Source organism: Manis pentadactyla, chromosome 14 (genome assembly GCF_030020395.1).
Source record: "Manis pentadactyla isolate mManPen7 chromosome 14, mManPen7.hap1, whole genome shotgun sequence".
Taxonomy (NCBI): domain Eukaryota; kingdom Metazoa; phylum Chordata; class Mammalia; order Pholidota; family Manidae; genus Manis; species Manis pentadactyla.
Window position 1 is genome coordinate 14,622,223 of NC_080032.1, and position 6,875 is coordinate 14,629,097.

Consider the following 6,875-nt stretch of genomic DNA (forward strand, 5'->3'; position numbering starts at 1 on the left):
GGACAGATAGAACAAACCTAATAGTGACAAGCAAAACCAAGTACTGAACTATCTCAGGGACATGAATTATGATTTTCAAAATAGTGGTAACTGAACTTGATAAGAGGTTATGACAGTGAGGCCAAGGTTGTCACGAGCTGATTCCTATGTAGGCCATGAACTGTCCGTGGTGTTGTGGGTGCAGTTTGTATCCCTCATCCAAGCTAGTAATTTCTGTATTTGTTCCCTGGTTTCAAGGGCAAAGGAGAGAAAAGGCATAGATGAAGGACAGTCTGTCCCCTACAGATGACCAGTCAGAAGTTACCATCTTCTTATAAGAACAGTATATCTGTTCTCCAAATATTAGACCTATATCATCACCATCATTATCATTCAGAATATTCTGCCCTTTGTTTCCCTAATTCAGAGCCATTCTAAGCCTCTTGAAGACCCTGACTGGATGTAGGAGTGATCACCCCCCTGAATTATTGCATTGATACTGATGCCACACACCCATGTCCTCTAGCAGTGTAAGATACATATGATCAAGACACAACATCCCAAAAGTCACCATCACATCCTTGCAGTTAGCTGAAATGCAACCCATGTTCAGCTGACCTAATGACACTACAACTACGGTGGCCTCCTTGATTATCTGTCTTCCCTGCTGGATTGTATGCTCCGTGAAAGCAGAGACAGGGTCTGTTTTATTCACTACTGGATATCCAGCGCCTAGGATGGTGAGGGACATAATAGCATAGTAGGTGCTCACCTAATATGTAGTAAATGAGTTTATGACCTTTAAGGGCCAGGCATGTTTTTGCCACAGGCAGAAGGGGCCTATGTTTTAATTGCCTGGAGGTTCCATCCAAAATCAGAGGCAGCCCGCAGTGCAGTCTGTGAGCAGGGCGGTTACATCTGCGGCACTTGGAATTGTGCCTGGCCCTATACCAAGCAGACCTCCTGGTACTGCACAGTTGGAAACCAAGTGAGTTCGGCCAGGGAAACTCATGTTGCTGCAGGGAAAGATAGATTGCTCCTGATATTACCTAAAATAAAACCCTCTCACAGACTTAAGTATTAGGAGAGGTGTGGAAAGCACTTGGGAGCTCAAAGATACAACTATTTACAAACTAATATGGAAGTAATAATTCAGTATTTTACCAATTGAAAGGCAATACCAGAGGATGCCATCTGAGTTCTGCGCCTAAGTATCAGTAGGACGGTACCCACCACCAGATGTCCAGAAAGCTGCCATTTCTGGTTTTTTAGATCAGAAGGAGGCAGTATCTTTGCCTGGACATCTGAACATTGTGGTTCTGGCTGTCAGGGCCTCGCTGGGAGGCTCCTCACCTTACGGAATTCTGAGATAATTTTCCTTTAGCCAGGATGACATCACTGACCTGAAGGTGGTTTCCAGGCAGCTGCCCTATCTGGGGAACAATTGTTCCTGCAGGTATGTGACTCACAGTGAGAGAGAGAAACTCAGAGACCTTATCAAGCAGATCTCTACTCTCCCAGCTCTGCCGCAGCCAGCCCTGGCCCTGGCTCCGTATAACCCAGCAGCAGGATGGACACAGAGACTGGGCTGGGTGGGGAACTCAGAAGTCTAGAGTAAAAATCTCCCAAGACACACAGCCCATAGTGGAGGGGGGCTTTTAGAAAAGATCCAGCAAATTCTCTGCCCTTTCAACTTCACTTTCTGTTCTCTTTTTATCTGCTTTCAGCATTTCCAATTAATCTTGGAATGAGAGCCCAAGGCAAGACGCCAGTGGTGCCTGAGGAATGCTAAAGAGCAAACCGATCCAGGGAAACAAATGCCAGCAAGGGACCCCACAGCAAAGAGACAGACACTGTGAGCAACTCTCTCATTACCATGAGGCTTGTGAGGCATGTGCACGGGTCTCCACACTGGCACCATCTGCCAATTCCTCGGGAGGACAGAACAAACCAGCGAGGCATGAAGATTAGATTATGTAACGCTGGAGGATTGCTGTTTTCAGAGAGGAAACAAATGGAACGAATTGATTTGCTTGTCAGAGTCATGTCACTAAAGGAGACCCATTCCCTCCTCCTCCAAGAGGACCTCATTAAAGAGGAGAATGATTTCACAGGTTCAGAAAATGTGAGACCACAACGGACTCCATGCACGAGAGCAAGTCTAATTTCCAGAGTTGCACTGATAAATCCTATTCTGGCCCCCTTGCCTGAAAAATGACTACACAGCTACTACCTAAAAGGTACCAGCACGGCAAGGAACCCCAGTGCCAGTTGCCAGCCACAAGACTCAGAACCTGGGTACTTTGCCTGAATTGAACTCTCTTGCTTCTGGGGAAGCAACATCTAGTTTTGAGACCAGTGGGGTCATAGTGACTACTCAGAATGGCAAACAGGTGCTTTGACAGAGCAGGGATGTGTTCTTAAAAATTCATGCATCAGGAAGAATTCATTGCATTTCTGGGTTTCTTTTGCCATCGCCAGATTTCTCTCAAAATGCCCAGTACAATATTTTTTATAGCTGTGTTTGGCAGATCTGAAGAAAGGATGAATGATAACCCTGAACCTACTGCCATAGGGCCATTCCTAAAGGTTTCATTGTCTAAGATTGAAGCGTCCAGTCTTGATCCCACACAGAACTGAAGCCTACTGTACCAGCTATTTTCCATTTGCCCCTCCAGACCCATTTTTCTATCCATCCTACTGTCTGCCCTGGGGTACTCACCTAGAGAACTTCATCTACTGGCCCCTTGGCCCAGTGGCTTCCACTTGGATGCGGGGACAGCAGAGGAAGATGAGGCAGGCTGAAGGAAGAGTGAAGTTGGAGGATTTATTTCACTTCCCTCCCTGCCTCAGGGTGATTGATTCTTTTGATAAAAGGTCACTTTTTATCATTCTCTTTCTCAAAGTGCCCCTCTTCACACAGCTCTCTTTCTGTGTTCTGTGATTTCTCCCTCCCTTCAACTTTCACATCTAGGAATGGTAAAGACCCCTGGGTCTCTATTACCAGCCCCCTGGGTCCTACATATCCCTATGGTTTCCCTATACCCTACCCAATCCTTTGTAAGTAGTTTCTCTATTAAACCCCCCTTCAGTTACCTAATTTGAATGTGCCATCTGTTTTGTATACAGACCCTGACTGATACACCTACCACATGTCAGTCTGTTCTAGGCCCTGCACCACAGTTGTGGGTTTTTTTTAAGTAGCAAAAGTAATAATACAATATGCTACTACTTTTTGATTATTCTCAGTGTTCACCTTTTCACAAGGCTATAATAACAACTTAAAGATAAAATCTAATTCCTCTTTACAACATAATTGTGCAGCAGATTTTGTATGCGCTAAATATAATTCAGAGAACAAGCTTTTTCGTGCCATCAAAATTCATGTTAACAGCTATAGAGGGCTGCAGAACGGATGCCCCTGACTTGAGATTTAGCAAATAAATTCCAGTATTTAAATCACTCACTCAAATATCTTAAGGCCTACTATATGGCCAGAAAGGTGATGATTTTACAGTGAGGAACAGCATAGGCACAGGCTCTCACTTTGTGAAACTGGTCTTGTTTTATGCAATAAATGTGCTCCTAAAAGCTGAACACAAATTATATTTCCTTAAGCCAACCAGTGTGTTGTATGATCCTAGGGAGCTTACTGTTTGAAAGTAATTTTGCTAGATAACCACCGTCTGATCTTTTGAACCAGTCCAGATTTTTCATCCATCCAGAGTACTTCAAATGAAATTTATCCTTAGTCTGTAAGAATTGATCTCCTTCAGTGTTCCTGGAATAGCAGAAATTGTAGAATGGGATTTAGAGGAAAGGTAAGTATTTTCTACTTCTGAAAATTAAAAATAAAACAACTAGTACAGCAGGTGTGGGATTCAGCAATCCATTTTTTTTAACAGGAAAGCAAGGCAAAAACTACTATTCAGTGCAAGGCTATAAAGATCACATTATTTCCCAGCTTCAGTGGCTTCCCACTGCTCTTAGGATCAAGTCCAAAATTCTTCACATGGCCACCGGCCGTTCCTGCCTCAGTTCTCCTGACCATCCAGGCTCCTTCTCACTGGAAAGCCCTTGCACATACTGTTCCCAAGTCTGTTTGCAACCTCTTCCCCTCCCCTTTCTGCAGCTAATGCAGACTCATGCCCCTGGTTTCCACTCCGTTTACACTTCCCCAGGAGTGTCTGTCTTCCCCAGCTGGGCCCATATCCTAGTCCGAGCACCAGAGAAAGGCAGGATGCTCATTTGTTGCCCGAGTGGATGGGGAAAGGTTGCCCATCTCCCTGGTCAGTTTCCCTTTGTTCCCAGGGGCCTGGAAAAGCCTCCCTGAAAATGTAAAGGCCAAAAGAAACTTGTGTGATGGCCAACAGGCACATGAAAAGATGCTCCACATCACTAATGATCAGGTAAATGCAAATTAACAGCATGATGAGATACCACCTCACACCAGTCGGGATGGCTACCATCCAAAAGACAAGAAACACCAAATACTGGCGAGGATGCAGAGAAGGGGGAACCCTCCTACACTGTTGGTGGGAATGTAAATTAGTTCAACCATTGTGGAAGCAATATGGAGGTTCCTCAAAAAACTAAAAATAGAAATACCATTTGGCCCAGTAATTCCACTCCTAGGAATTTACCCGAAGAAAACAAGATCCCTGATTCAAAAAGACATATACAGCCCTATGTTTATTGCAACACTATTTACAATAGCCAAGACATGGAAGCAACCTAAGTGTCCATCAGTAGATGAATGGACAACGAGGATGTATATATACATAATGGAATATTATTCAGCCATAAAAAGAAAAGAAATCCTACCATTTGCAACAACGTGGATGGAGCTAGAGGGTATTATGCTCAGTGAACTAAGCCTAACAGAGAAAGACAAGACTAAATGATTTCCCTCATTTGTGGAGTATAACAGCAAAGCAAAACTGAAGGAACTAAACAGCAGCCGACTGACAGACTCCTAGAAGGGACTAGCAGTTACCAAAGGGGAGGGGCTGGGAATGGTGGGAGTGGAGGGAGGGAGAAGGGGATTGAGGGGCAGTATAATTAGCAATCACAATATGGGTAGGTCATGGAAAGGCAGTACTGCGCGGAGAAGACAAGTAATGACTCTGCAGCATCTCACTATGCAATATGGGTGAATGCTGAAACCACAATGTTGTTCATGTGAAACCTTTGTAAGACTGTATATCAATGATACCTTAATTTTTAAAAAAATGAGTTAAAAAAAAAAGAACCTCGTTTGATATTCTAGAAGTCTTCATTTTCTCTCCCCCTCTCAAGAACGTACCCAGGTACTCTAGCACTCAGAGCTCTGACCCAGGTGAGAACATAAATATCCACTGAGCGCCAATGAGAGAGTAAGTGCCTCCTGCTTCACACCTGCGGGCGTGTGCAGTACCAGTCATGCGATGTGGAGGCTGCGCGTGCACTGAGGGTTCTCTGGCACATGACCTCGCCACACTAGTCCAGATGCTGCGGCTGTGCATTTCAACTGGCTGGCTTGAGGGCGGAAGGTGGTGCAGAATTGGGAGCGGGTGCTGGAGTTGACCAGGAAAGTTAGAGTGGTCTTCGGTTGTACTGAGAGTCACCCAGTGGCAGGCATTGGAGTGAAATTTCACCAACTACATCAGCAGCTTTGTGTAGTAGGGATTGAAGTGTCCATTTTACAGATGGAGAAACTGAGGCTTCTGTGTTTTGGGGGACTTGCCCAAAGGCACAGGTAATGATAGTCCTGGGACTTGCACCCGAGTTTCTCTGGCTCCCAAATGCCCAAGCTCTCTTAGGCCACCTCTCATCCTTCAAAAGCCAAGTTTGTTTTCCCAAAGTCTGATCACCCCCGGAGGGAGTCCCCTCTCTCTTTTCCTTGTAACTGAGCCAGCTGACTGCCGGGGTTCATATCCTGGCAGTGTGACTATGGGCAGATATGTCACCACTGAGCCCCAGTTTCATCATCTATAAAATGATAATATTGCCTGTGGCCCACTAGTTATGAAAATTAGCTGTCCTATCAAAAATGTAATGATGTCTACCAGATGCCAGGTACTGCAGTAAGTAATTCCGGGATGTGCCAAACAGAAGAGATCATTTAATTAAATGAAATAATGTGTGATCATGCTAGCAAACTCCAAAGTCCATTAATAATATATTGTATGTTAGATGGTAACAAGTGTCATAGAGAAAAATTAATCAGGGAAAAGGAATATGGAGTGTATTTCTCAGGTGCCATTTTTAAGTAGAATGGTCAGGGAAGGCCTCACTGAGAAGTTGGCATTTGAGCAAAGACCTGAGTGGATGATGGAGGAAGACCTGCCAAGGATTGTTCTAGAAACCTGGGCAAGTTTGGAACCATCTCCCATTAAGAACAGATGAGATCTAAAAATGGGGCTGGCATCCCCACTGAAGCCTGCGTTCGGTGGGCTTCCCTCATTGGAGGGTGAGCAGGTCTGTTGTAGGTTTCTCACAGTTGGCTCCTGACGAAATGGAAACAGCCCATTACAAGTATGAGGATTCCCTGCCAACAAGCTCTTCCCTCGCATCTCCAGAGAAGTGGGTGTTTCTATCAGTGACTTAGAGAAGGGTCCGTTATGCCCTTGGAAATTTCTACTTTTTGCTCCATTGGAAACACAAGAAGCAGGAAGTCAGAATTGGGACCTGTGCTGACGTTTAGTGGAACCTCAGCCAGGTTCCCACACATGTAGAGGTTCATTCACACAAATGAATCTGTTAAAAACCCCTAACATAGATACAGGACAGAGTGCTGGCATATGCCTGCTCACAGGCTTGAACGCTTTGTACAGAGAAGTCTAGTCCAGGAGAAAAATATCAAGCCAGGCCTTGGCCAGCTCTCCTTTTGGCAAATGTTCTGAAAAAAAGTCTCA